Source organism: Artemia franciscana, chromosome 13 (assembly GCF_032884065.1).
Source record: "Artemia franciscana chromosome 13, ASM3288406v1, whole genome shotgun sequence".
Lineage (NCBI taxonomy): Eukaryota > Metazoa > Arthropoda > Branchiopoda > Anostraca > Artemiidae > Artemia > Artemia franciscana.
In genome coordinates this window covers 16,914,826-16,928,498 of record NC_088875.1, presented here as the reverse complement: position 1 = coordinate 16,928,498, position 13,673 = coordinate 16,914,826, and the positions used below count along the sequence as shown (strand labels likewise).

Below are 13,673 nucleotides of genomic sequence, written 5' to 3'. Positions count from 1 at the left end.
TTTTTATATAACTTTCTAATGTTGTAAATACAAGAAGTAGAGAAGTGAAGCTAGTAGTTGATTTGATATAGAACCAGGAGTTAAGGAAGGTCGTGTTTTATTTCCTTTATATGGATAATTTTAATGAATTTTATCATAAAGAATGCAACAAAGGCTGTGGCAGTATTTGGTGTTAAACGGGAGAGGGAGGGGGTGCTGGGGTAAATCTCTCCTAGACCTACATTTTGCTGAAGATTTGAGTGTCCTAGGAAATATTTGACAGGATGAAAAGTTTTGGAACTCATTGACAGTTAAAGAAGTGAGAGTAGGTTTAAAAATCCATTTTAAGAAAACTCGCTTAAATTAGAAACCAACGAGCATAAACAGTTGATACAAATTACCTAGATAATTCAAAAACCTTGAAAACAAAAACCAATTTAATTTATGTTTCTAAGGCTCGTCTTTTTGCATCGTCCTAGGAATTTTATTTGTGTTTATCTTTTGTTTTTAATTAACCTTCTCAGCTAAAGTTGGTTCTGCGATGTATCTTGAACGACCCATCGAGACTTTCCTCTTTCGTGTGGAATAGATCTTCATTATCTGTGCATATTTTGACTGGTAAGTTCTTATTAGGTTAATTCGCCAAATTTCCAAGAGAGAAACAAATATAGAGGTCTGTGCTGCTGCAGCTATCATAGGCAGCGCTGTTGCGCTAAAGAACGAATCAGGTGCAATGTATTTTTTCTTTTCTTTTCACCAAGGAAAATCTTATGGAAGTAGTTTTTGTAGAAACTTCGGAGGGGGCTCATTCGATTTGAAATTGAAAGTCGTAGTGCCCTTTTTAGGATTAACAACTGAGTAGAGGGAAATCAGTCTCCCTCCTACATACTTTTTCCCCCAAAGATACCTGATCAAATTTTTGAGGCAGCCGTTTTTGTAGTATAGTTGAAAGGGCCAGTAAAGGCTGTAGTTTATGCAGTTCCTAAAATGGTCAAACTAAAATCGTCCTTAAACTGTTCCTATGGCAAATACTAATGTACTTTTATCAACCTTTCGAAGGATCCACATTACAATACTGTACTTGACCACAGTTATTACCGTCACTTCCATTATTCTAATTTAGTCCAAAGAATTAACAAGTCTGGGCTTATTATGGTCATTTTGTGGTTTTCAGGGCGCAATGCCATTTGCAATATTCTGTTACTAACAAGAGTGACGTCCTGCCAAAGCAATCTCAAGCCTGTTACCTCCAACTCTCAATCTGTTCATAGTTTCAAAAGAGGCCACCCATTATAAATAACCAAGCTAATACGAAGCTGTTCAGCCCAAAAATATACCAAAACAACCAAAACCCAGAAGAAACATTCATTTATAAAAATCTAGTGCAATGCTGTGTTGTTTTCTAGGCTGTAGTATCCACTGGGGCTCCCACTCCTCGAAATCACCCTGCAGCGTTATTTGCAGTGACTGTTCTAGTTAGGCGAACTTTTTAAAACTCCTCCCTGGTGCAGAGAGGAACCCTCACAGGCAGAGTTTCTCCTCTGGAGATAGGTACGAAGAAAGGAGCCAATGACAGAGTCGGGACCCCCAATCCATCTCATTACGCTGGAACAGCTTCTACTTTACACACCCAGTCCATGCTCGGCTGTGGATTTGCTGGGTGTCTGTAGTATAATCGGCTGTGGATTTGCTGGGGTGTGTTTATCAGTAAGTATTTTAGTCATAGATGTCTCTCTATGCAAGCAAAAGCATTTTGACACGTTGCAACAACCAAAAGCGGAATTAAAAAAACAACAACAACAAAAAACAAACAAATCCCTTCAGAAAAAACAATCTAAATTAAAACAGGAGAGGGGGTCACTTTGGGCAAATACTAACTTGTGGGCCGGGGTAGTTTGATGAAAAGTTCCGTGAGTTTTAAACAAATATCCGGTAGTCCATCTACAGATTCGAAGTCTCCTTTTCAATACCACGGAGATAGATACAGTAAAAAGCGGGAAAACCAAAAATAATATGAACGAACTGAACACAAATATTTTGCATAAAAATGTAATAATATTCGGAAAGGCCTGAAACCGAGTGATCTGTAAAAGCTGAATATAATTAACAAGAAACTCTATCGTATATACCTCGTAGATACAATACATCTATTATGCATACTAACAAATGTGGAATAGCTTGATGGAGCCTTCTTCTTGCCTTTAGTGGGGATGAGAGTCTGGAAACATTGTGCTACACTAACATTAATTCTCAGCCACCAAGAAAAGAAACCAACTGGATGGAAAAAGATCTCTAAATAAGAGGATTCGTAATATTACTAATAAATGAGATATTCACAATTTCATTTAATAATCAAAAGAATATCGTCCGCATAAGAGAGATAGAAAATATTTATTAATTAAAAATGCAAGATGACGGTATAGAAGAACGGACAGATAATATACATAATTTAAACGTAGAGGGGCAAACAACCCTATCATGTACCAGTTATATGAATCCTTCATGTGGTATGTAGTAGCATTAATGCGGATGGGGGGGGGGCTCATAAAAAATTTGATTGAAAAAATCCGCTGTCTAATTTTGAAGAATAGGTTTTTGCAGGACAAACGGGGGAAATAAAAAAGGAAAAGGGGGAAATAAAAAGGAAAATGGGGAAATAAAATAAATTAAAGTTCGTTCATTTCGAAACAATGTTTTTGGAACAGCCCATGAAAGGACCTTCAATGAGCCTAACCAAAAATTGGGGATGTTATTCAGCCCTACAGCGCTGATGTAACGTGATGAAATAAATAAAAAATGTTATGCCTGTGATTTGAAATTGGCATTGGTATCAAGGATACGGCCAAAGTTATCGGAGGGGGGTTATGTTTGAACAAAATCGCTTTTTAGGCGACAAAAACGAAAAACAAATCTTAATCTTTTTCCTCTTCCCCTTGTCTGTGGAAACAAATTGAGGATGAGCCAAAAAAATGTTTAACTTACAAGAATGGAAATTAGCAACCACAAAAAATCGCCAACGCCATCTAGTAACTAATGTTTCTTGTCGTTTTTTCAAGATTCGTAACTGAGTTTTTTTTTTTTCAGAAACTTAGATCAGACACTTATTACTGCAATAAATTTGCCAATAACACTAATTTTACCTTATTATTACATTGAAAAATGTTAAGAAACGCCAAACGCTAGACGGTGTCAGTGCTTTTCGTTCGACAATAGCAGTTCCCCACCCTTGTAAGTTATCCATACTCCTTGGGAAGAACTTCAATCCAAAAAAATACAGTAGTCCTATCAAGGGTTTTACATTACCAATTTAACAGAACCATTTACTTTCACCCGCGCCTTATCTCCCGAGGCAGTTATCACAGATATTTTATAGGGGACATTAACTTACACTCCTTAAATGCACTTATGCAAGATGATAAAAAAAGCCTCTCAAATGATAGTTTCCGATCAAGATAGATGGCTGGCATGAGACAGGTCCTGAAGTAGATACTGTCTCAGACTTGATCGGTTTTTGCTGTATTTTAGATAAAGTTATCTTAATTTTAGCAATTTGGATTCGAGGTAGCTTTGGGTGCGTTCCGGAACTCAATTATCATTACTGATCATTAGTTATTACTTTCAGTGTATAATTGTAGATAACCTTGAATTAAGCCCCAAAATGATTTTGACCTTGTCTTAGTTGATCTCCAAAAAGAATTGATTCTACTGAATAATGGATGCGGGTACTTTGCTAAATCTGCCGGTAGAGGTTCTTCTTGGGTATGAAAGAAACTGGATTCAACCCATCGACACAATTATAGTCTCGGAGATGGGTTGTACACCTAAGCTTTCTAAAAATACAGCATAAAGCCATTTGACTTACTGAAGCCAAATTGTTTCTCGAGGCCAGTATTCTGGTCTTTCTATGTATCTTAATCTATTGTCTAGCTCAATAACATAATTCAATAACAAATTTTGAAAAAAAAAACATGGGCGTTCACACCAAATCCAAGTAGTGTGAATGATACATTTCATCTATTGTTTTACGTTCAGTCCTATACTATGTCTTTATTAAGGGATCTGTACTCATTTATTAATTAACAACATGCTTAGCACATGGGTATTAATTTCATGCTTAGGGGCTTCATTCGTAACCTGCCTTGTGAATCCGACTTAGCTTCCATCTTAGAATTGCAGCTAGAGGAGAGCTGCCAGCCGAATACTACCTGTAAGACAAGAATTGGCTAGAACTGGAATGTAAACCCACGGCACTAGTGAAAAGTGTTCCTGACTAGGGGCTATTAGAACCAGGATTGCCACCTGTACCAGGAAAGCGCTATTTTAGCACTATTTCAGTATGTTTAGTGCTGTAGCCCGTGCTCAGAGTTTTCACCTGTAGTACGAAAGTGATATTTTAGCACTATTACAGTCAATTTTTTTACTGTAGCACATAAAATCGCTGTGTAACATGCAAATTTGGGCAATTTTAGCACTTCAAGAACTGACCTGCTTAACTATAAGAATATACTTTAACCTGCACTTTAAGAACTGAATGCTTAACTATTAAAGTGCAGCCCATCACACAAAGGTAAAGGAAAAAAAAGGTAAAGGATACGGCATTAGACTTTACAGTCCCTACCGGCGGTGCTGATCTCCGTTTCTTGGCCCTTCAGCCAGGAAGTGCAATGGGGGGTTGGGGGCCAACCATCATGTGCTTTCGCACACCCTTCCTGTTTACCTTCTCCAGATTTCTCCAGGTACCCATTTAGAGCTAGGTTGACTCTGACTAAGCTTACACACTCACGCCACTGACCTCCGTCCCAAACTGAACAATTGGGTACACTGGGATTCGAACCCGCGTCCTCTCAGACACAGGATCCTGAATCCAGCATACCAATCCACTTCGACCAGGACGGCTCTGAATCCAGCGCACCAATCCACTCGGCAAGTACGACACAAAGGAGTGGTGTCAATGGCTTTTTCTACTTGGCCTCATATTTATAAGTGTCTTCAAGGCTGTATCTAGGATGAGCTCGGATTTTGGATCCCCTCTTTCTAAAATCTCTGATCGACTCGTAAAAACGTAACAAAAATGCCCATAAAGAAAAATGTCATGCATTCTTTAAAGTTTCTTTTGTACCTCTCCCCTGATAAATACTCCTCTCCCCCCGAAAAAATTAATTGATGCTGCTCTGACCACATTACTTATAAAGTAGTTAAATTTGAAGGGAGTCAATTTTTTTATAATGGCGAGACAATTCAATTTTAGAAATCTACCTTATATATTTGAGCAAAATAGTCCATGCTGTAACAGCAAAATTTCTATGATTTTTGACCTCTGACCAAAATGAATTTTTCCGTCAAACATTTCCACAAATTCTTTGCTCACTGTATGATAGTCGGCATGGTCTTGGTGAACATAAAATTTAATTTGTTGAAGAAAAGCAATTAAACCGAATTATTTATTTTGTTTGGATTGGACAATTAAAATTTAATTAGATAAAATTGTTACCACATATAGTAAAATCAACATAAATAAACTGTACAAACTAAGTCGAAATTGTTCGAGTTTGCGTGATAAAATAGAATTGCAGTTTCTGTGGGGCTTCCATCGCCCATTGAAACTCAATATAATCTAATAAGTTCTTCGAGCACATCCAAAGAGTCGGAAGAGTAGAAAAAAGGTCGCCCCTGATCTGCAACAATTGGAAGTTGGAGAATTGCAGTCTCGGATGTGGCAATTAAAAGGGCATTTCATATTATTTTTGAAAAACTTTGTTTTGTTTTTAACGGTTCAAACTTGATTGGTCCTGTTCATTTATAAGTGATTTTATTTAACTTCATCTATTTATGGGGTGAAGATGGGATTTTCGGAGATAAATTCAAGCCCTTTTACGGGTATGGAATTCATCATATAGAAGTAGCCATGGTTATTGGTTATTTGGCCGAAAAGTAGGCGTGGTCTCGGCATAATTTCTCAAAAGCGGAATTTCTTATACAGTACAATAGTTAGACCTGTGCTATGAAAAGTATGAAAAGATGGATTTTTTGTCCTAAACGATTTGACAAATTAAAAAAAGAATTTTGAAGAAGACACTTGTGTCCAAATGCACTAAAAAGTACATAATTTTGGTACTCCTGTATTATTCAGAACACATTCGAGAAGTGAAGTTAGGTCAATCCTAATGAAATACACTAAAATATGATGAAATTATAATACTTTAGCTTATATACTAATATAATTTGGGCTATATATTTGCACATTAGGGGGGTGTAGGGATAAAGTAACCAAACTTAACTTAATCTAATGTAACCTTACACCCACCACCCTAATGTGGAAATATATAGCCCAAATTATACAAGTCTAATGCATTCTGTTACCTGTTATTTGTCTTTGTGGCTATGAAACCGGTTTTCATAGATCGTATGTCGTATTTTATTCACCAAAGAAGGGAGAAAATACGCGAAAACACTGTTGACTACGTTGAGTCTCCGCAACCGGTCTAAGAAAAATGTTTCCAGAATTTCTATCTCTAGAAAACCTACTGATACCCTCTGTTCCTCTAACGCCCTCGTGCCCTTGTGTTCATGATTATTTGTACGTGTCTCTTTACTATATTTTTACTTTGTATTTACTGGTCTTTATCCTTACCTTCAATTCTTATAATCAGTGTTGCCAGATGAGGCGCACCTGTGCCCTTTATGTCCTTTTTTGAGTTGTTTACTTCTTTGAGAATTATTCAAATCTGTGTTTTTCAAAGAGAAATCTTTTTAAAGATCGCATTTTCGGCACATTTGCGCTCAAATTTTTGTGTTTTTGAAGTCGCGAGATATCTAATAATCCTTTGAACACATTCATTTTTTCATGGTCAAATCAGCCTTTGCTTGACCATAGGCCATCTTTAAATATTTAGAGGTGAATGATTAGTAGGAGCCAACATAATACTATAAACAGACTTTAAAAAAAGTCACGAACATTAACTAATAGGCATGATTCGGCATATCATTTAGTTATGAATATTACGCCTTAAATTTTTGCTTTATCTAAGCTAAAAATCATTTTAACTACGTGGACAAACCCAAACAACTTGAATATTTGTTAGGGCGGTTTCACTTTTATGTCAATTTCATACTTAGCTTAGAGTTGATTTTAATCTCGTATCAATGCCAAAAGTCTTGTTGTTTATATGCTATAAACTTGTTTTTGAGGTAAGTAGATAATGACTGCTCAAGAAACCACATATAAGCCTCTGATTTAGCTGCAGAAAAGCTTATTTGTAAAAAGATGCGTAAGAGCCAGGGGTGTTGTTTGGGGGGGGGGGGCAGTGACCCCCTTAATAATGTGGAGAAAAAATTATTATATATCCCATGCCCCTTGACCATCCGAATATGACCGCTCTTGCCCCCTTTCCAATAAAAAGGCCAAAGATTCTCCCCTGCTAAGAGCCTATGCATTGCTTTTAAAAGTTTTCTATTGTTTTTAAATTGGAGTTGGGACAAAGAGTCAAACTTTAGCGTAAAGAGCGACACGTTGAGGAGGGGACAGCCCCTTTCATATACGGAATAATTTCTGTTTGTTTTAAATTTTAATGTCGCTCCTTACTTTTAGTTGAAAGAACTTGTTTTTTTTTATATTTAATTTCTGAGCGTTAATGAATTAATGCATGTTTTGATTTTGGCTCACCGCACGTGAAAAATAAAAAGAAATTTGCGTATTAATTTTTTTTTTGGCTTTCTCATAGATACAATCAGACGATTTTGATAAAAAAAAGGAATGGGGGAGGAGGCCTAGTTGCCCTCCAATTTTTGGTTACTTAAAAAGGCAACTAGAACTTTTTATTTTCTTCGAACGTTTTTATTAGTAATAGATATACATAACCTACGAATTAAGTTACGTAACAAAGTTCTATATTAGTATATTTTTATTACGTATACGAGGGGGTTTGCCTCCTCGTGAATACCTCACTCTTTACACTAAAGCTTGGATTGTGTCGCAGTTCTTTAAGAATTATCCCTGAATCACAAAAGCCGTAGAATAAATAGTTGAAATTACTAAAAATACTTTAGCATAAAGAGCAAGGTACTGGGGAGGAGACGAAGCCCCTTATATACGTAGTAATTTCTGTTCGTTTTAAGTTTTAATGCTGCTCCTTACTTCCAGTTAAAAAAAAAACTTTATTTATTTTCTCATTATTTTTTAAAATAATGCTAGAAAATCCTGAGCCCCCTTCATGGAAATTTTCTTCCTCATGATAAATTCCTCCATGGAAAGATCCTCCCTAGCAAACTCCTCCCCCGACTCACCCCCACAAAACGAAAAAAGGTCCCCCTGAAAACGTCTGTACACTTCCCAATAACCACTACTATATGTAAACAATGGTCAAAGTTTGTAGCTTACAGCCCCTCCCCCGGGAATCCTGGGGGATTAAGTTGTCCCCAAAGACATAGTTATTAGGTTTCGTTTTTCAACTATGGTGAACAAAATGGCTATCTCAAAATTTTGATCATGTGACTTTCGGGAAAAATCAGCGCAGGAGGGGGCCTAGGTGCCCTGTAATTTTCTTGGTCTTTTAAAAAGAGTACTAGAACTTTTAATTTCCCTTAAAATGAGCCCTCTCGCGATATTCTAGGACCACTGGGTCGATACGATCACCCCTGGGGACAGTTAAAAAAATAATAACCACGCGTCTGTGATCTGTCTTCTGGCAAAAAAATACAAAATTCCATATCTTTGTAGATAGGAGCATGAAGTTTCTACAGTAGGGTTCTCTGATACGCTGAATCTGATGGTGTGTTTTTCGTTAAGATTATATGACTTTTATGGGATGTTTTCCCCTATTTTATAAAATAAGGAAAATTTTCTCTGGCTCGTAACTTTTGATGGGTAAGACTAAATTTGATCAAACTTATATTGTTAAGACTCAGCATAAGAAAAAAATTCTTTTGATGTAACCATTGGTATCAAAATTGCGGTTTTTAGAGTTTCGGCTACTATTGAGCCGGTTCGCTCCTTACTACAGTTCGTTACCACGAATTTTTTGACACAAAATAGGCCTGTAAAACAAAGCGATCGCTTTAAACCTCAATAGCTATCGTACAAACTTAGTATGAAAAATGACTGCAAGGCGTATAGTAGATAATGTTTTATTTACATCTTTGCTTTACCATCTTATTCCGTATAATTAAATTTTAGTTTTCTGTGGTTTGGAAAGAACTGACTAATGTTTGTCTCAAATTCATGCATAAATAACGTTGTAAATTATAAGCTCCTATGAGACTTATGATTTATTCACGGTTAAGTAGCTAGATAGAAAAGACAAAAGGGAACTAACTACCGTATGACTCCCCCTTGTACGGATGACTCCCCCTCTTATACTGGCCATGGAGCCTTTGTGGGGACTGTTCCAATGCATTTGTTCTTCTGTTTAGTTATTTATGAATAAATTTCATCTGATAGTTTTGGTGCAATGTCTTTTATTACCTAGAAATTTCTTTCCAGAAAAGCGAAATTAAAAATTTTGCTTTCTTGGAATTAATATATCTCTTCACATTTGAATTTTTTTTCCCCTAACTTTTACTTACAGAATGCTTGCTTTGACTTGATTATCTGATTACCTGACTTTGATTACCTGACTTTGATTACCTGACTTTGCTTGATTACCTGTATTCTGGAGACCACATTAGGTTTTACACGGAAAAAACTTCCCATGGTTTTTGGATTAAAAAATTATGATTCGTAAAATAAAATGTGCGATCAAACTTAACTTGTAATTAGAGATACCTTTTCTTCCATAACCTACTGAGTTCATTAGAATTGACAATTCTTCTCCTAAACAAATAATTTGCGTTTAAAACTATTCTTTTTCTTAAAAAGCTATACATAGTCACACTTAAACACTAACGATTATGCTTTTAACTGGTCCTAAATAAAGAAGTTTGCTTTACAAATAATTCTCTTTCTTAAAAAACTATTTATAATCAAACTTTAATAGTAATTACAGTTAGCTTTTTTGCTCAACCCGCTGTGCTGCATAAAAGAATTCCGCAACGCCCGACCCCTAACTCGCTCTGGTTTTTCTGACTCATTCAACCATATTCGGAGGTTAAAACCCAAATTGGTACACATTTGGCTTGTGTAGACCATGCGCTTTCCAGCTTTAGATCTGAGTACCTCAAGGAACCAAAGATATATGTTTTAGATTTAGTATGCTTTGACGCTTTCAATTGAGTTGTATGTGAGAGGTGAGGATTCTCTGGAAATTTATTACTGCTGGATGCCAGTGGGATTTTAAACGCGGAATCATTCGCTCTAACACCGTTGTCATGTGTGCATGTGTTTGATAATTTTGGCAAAATTTATTCTAGATGTTCTCTTCTTGCAGTTTTTCAATCTGTAGGAAATTATTTGACGATAAAAAAAAAACTTAGGAGTGTTTTTTGAAGGCAGTCTCCAAAAAACTGTCTCGGGCTTTACGAAACTTAAGATAGGTATTTTTTGGCTTTTTTAGGTTAATTCCTTAGCGAAAAGATGCACATACCTATTGATGTGCTTTTAAGCCTCTCAACGAATACACTAGTCCCTATGATTGTAACTGTGTACCAGCCCCCTCCCCTACTGAGGCTGGATATAGCCCTGGCCTATATACCAAGGGCAGTTTTTTTTTTTTTTTTTTTTTTTTTTTTTTTTTTTTTTTTTTTTTTTTATGGCCGTTGTTTGGCAGGGTGCATTAATTGTTGACGATAAACAAGCACCAAAATAAATCAAATCAGCAAATTAACAAACATCTGTGTATGTTTGTATTGGCCAGCCCAATTAGCCGGGGGAGTTGGGACGCAGTTGCTAGGGTAGCGATTGGTAAATTCGAAAAGAGTGCTAAAAGATGTATCAGGGGGTGTGTTCATCTTAGCTTGCGAATTAATCGGGAAAAGGAATAACGTACTTCAAAATATTTGAATATCAGGTACCGAGACGAAGATTCTTTTTTTGTTTCAGGGGGGGGGAGTACAATTTTAGATGAAGAGTTTTTTACTATCTCGGAAAGAAGTTGAGTTAGCCGAAGCACATGAAATTTAAATGTTTCCATGGCCTAAATCTATACTCCAGGAATGTCCTTTGAAGTATGTACCTCCACCCTTTCTCATTCAAACAGCACTGAACTTTGATGAACTTGACAAAATTTATGTTATAAAAGCGAAACATTCAGGAATAGATCTACAGGAACGGAAGTGGGGAAGAGGACAGTTGCCCCCTAGACTTAAAACTGCCACTGCATATACGTCTTAAGCCAAATTCAGCATGAACCAGACAGTTTTTTTTTTACGAATGTACCGTCACACATTACTTTTTTCTGAATGGCGAACAGACTAAAATATGTTGAAAGGATATTTCGCTCTCCCGAAAAGTGGATATATTGCCCTGTTTAAAAGGGATGCGCGCAACTACCGCGATGTTTTTGTCGTTAGAAATTAGAATGCTATTACCCCTGCTGCATAGATTTTTGACGTTATGAGGATCTATAAACCTCTCTTATTTCACGTGCCTCAACTAAGGACTCAATTTGTACAATCAGTTTCAAATAAAGTAGCAATTTCGAGCAACCACTCAAAACCGCTTCAGACTTAATATGTTTGGATTTTGAAAGACTGAACTGGTGAAAATTGCTAACTGACTGTGGAAAAATCCACAGAAATATTTGATAAAAGGTATAGTACATAGTGCAAGGTAAAAAAGAAGTAAAGGATGCTGCACTAGACCCTTAAGGTCTGAACCGGCGGTGCTGATCTCCGTCTCAAGGCCCTTCAACCAGAAAGTGCAATGGGGGGATGGGGGCCAGCCATTCTGTGCTTTCGCACACCCTTCCTGTTTACCTTCCCCAGATTTCTTCGGATTTAAAGCTGGGTCGACTCTGGCTGAGCTTACAGAGTCACGCCGTTGACCCCCGTCCCAAACCAAAGAATTGGGTACATTAGGAATCGAACCCTCACCCTCTCGGGCAAAGGATCCTAAATACAATGCACCAATCCACTCGGCTTGGACGGCTAGGTCCGGACTAGACCCCTAGATAGGAATAGGACCCGTCGACAATCAGTGATTAAGTTGACCTTACTTGTAAAGCTCTCGCATTTGTGTTTTAGAAATCACGTTACAATTGTTCATCGGTACATGTGTCCCTGTGTCCCACCTGTGAATATAGATAGATATATATATGTTTTTAACTACGTAAAACTTGCGAATATACAACATTCTTGGCTGTCCCATTGTCTGTGTGTGATTCTCTGTGTCCCGGTCGTCATTTATGTCCCGGTGCTTTGTTGATGGTGATTGCTAATCAAACATTCCCTGTGTCCCGGTCGTCATTTATATATCCCCCCGGCGTCCCCGTTGTAGTTTTGTCCCTGTGTCCCGGTCGTCATATATATTCCCTGTGTCCCGGTCGTTATTTGTGTCCCGGTGTCCCAGTCTGTAATTACTCTTTGAGTGTCCCGGTCGTCACGTATATTTTGAGTGGCCGGCCCCCCAAGCCCCCCCGCGCGCGTAAGTCGTTACGCGCCATATTAGTTACGCGCCATTGTAGTTGTGTCCCTGTGTCCCACCTGTGAATATAGATAGATATATATATGTTTTTAACTACGTAAAACTTGCGAATATACAACATTCTTCGATGTCCCATTATCTGTGCATATAAATAGATTGTCAGGTTTACCGACTCTTGAACATGCAACATAAAATTGTCCATGGGAAAAACAATCCATATTCAGATCTATACCTCATTATTCTAATGATTGCCCTTGAGCTTTGTTGATGGTGATTGCTAATCGAACATTCCCTGTGTCCCCGTCGTCATTTATATATCCCCCTGTGCCCCCGGCGTCCCCGTTATAGTTGTGTCCCTGTGTCCCGGTCGTCATTTATATTCCCAGTATCCCGGTCGTCATTTGTGTCCCAATCCCGGTCTGTAATTTCTCTTTGAGTGTCCCGGTCGTCATTTATATTCCCTGTGTCCCGGTTTTTAGTTTTCTTTTTCTCCTTTATTTTTCAGTTTTCTTCCTTTTTTTAGTTTTTTTTTCTTTTTCAGTTTTTAGTTTTTTTTGGTTTTTTTTCTTTTTCAGTTTTTAGTTTTTTTAGTTTTTTTTATTAGTTTTAAGTTTTTTTTCTTTTTAGGTTTTTTTTTGTAGTTTTTACCCTTTTTTTATTTTTTTAGTTTTTAGTTTTTTACCTTTTTTTAGTTTTTTAGTTTTTTAGTACTTTCTTTTTAGCTTTTTTTGTAGTTTTTACCTTTTTTAGTTTTTTCTCTTCTTTTGTATTAATGCTAAAGCCAAGGTTCGAACCTGGAACCTCTCGGACCTAGAACCTGGAACATAACGCTTTACCAACTCCGCTACTTCGGCTTGAATACATTCATTTTTGAATTGGTATATGATGACTAACTTCATGACGACATACAGCTCAATCCTTATAATGACGTCAGTCGACAGACAGACAAACAACTTATTTTTATACTAGCTGTTGGGGTGGCGCTTTGCGCCACCCCAACACCTAGTTGGTGGGGGCGCTTCCCCCCCGCGTGCGTAAGTCGTTACGCGCCATATTAGTTACGCGCCATTGTAGTTGTGTCCCTGTGATCTATACCTCATTATTCTAATGATTGCGCTTGAGCTTTGTTGATGGTGATTGCTAATCATACATTCCCTTTGTCCCCATCGTCATTTATATA

At 37.2% G+C, this 13,673-nt stretch overlaps 1 protein-coding gene across 14 annotated transcripts in view; it reads left to right on the top strand.

Moving 5' to 3' along the window:
- The window catches only part of LOC136034587 (tensin-1-like), a 297,146-nt gene that overhangs the window by 194,001 nt on the left and 89,472 nt on the right, over positions 1-13,673 (top strand). The window lies entirely within an intron of this gene.